This window comes from Penaeus monodon, chromosome 19 (assembly GCF_015228065.2).
Source record: "Penaeus monodon isolate SGIC_2016 chromosome 19, NSTDA_Pmon_1, whole genome shotgun sequence".
Classification (NCBI taxonomy): Eukaryota; Metazoa; Arthropoda; class Malacostraca; order Decapoda; family Penaeidae; genus Penaeus; species Penaeus monodon.
The window spans coordinates 15,761,894-15,762,216 of NC_051404.1; positions in this window are offsets into that span (position 1 = coordinate 15,761,894).

The window sequence follows — 323 nt, forward strand, 5'->3', positions numbered from 1 at the left end:
GAGCAGTTTAAAAAATGAAAGAAGAGGAAAAGAAGAGTAATGTTCATGTTTTTTCCCTTTGAATTATGTAGGGCTAAGGATCTCAGTATAATCAAAATATGTACACGTGATACATTTGCATATTTAGTTGAGTTGATGTCACATTTATGATATTTGATCGTTTTAATGCATATTAATCTTCCCTAAAAATACCAACATATTGCAGAGTATGACATATTTTCTATATGAATGTGCATATTTCTAGTTTTTAAAATAGTCACTTAGCTGTTGTATTGCCATACTTGGTGCCAACAAAGGTGATGAAAAAAAATATATATATATGA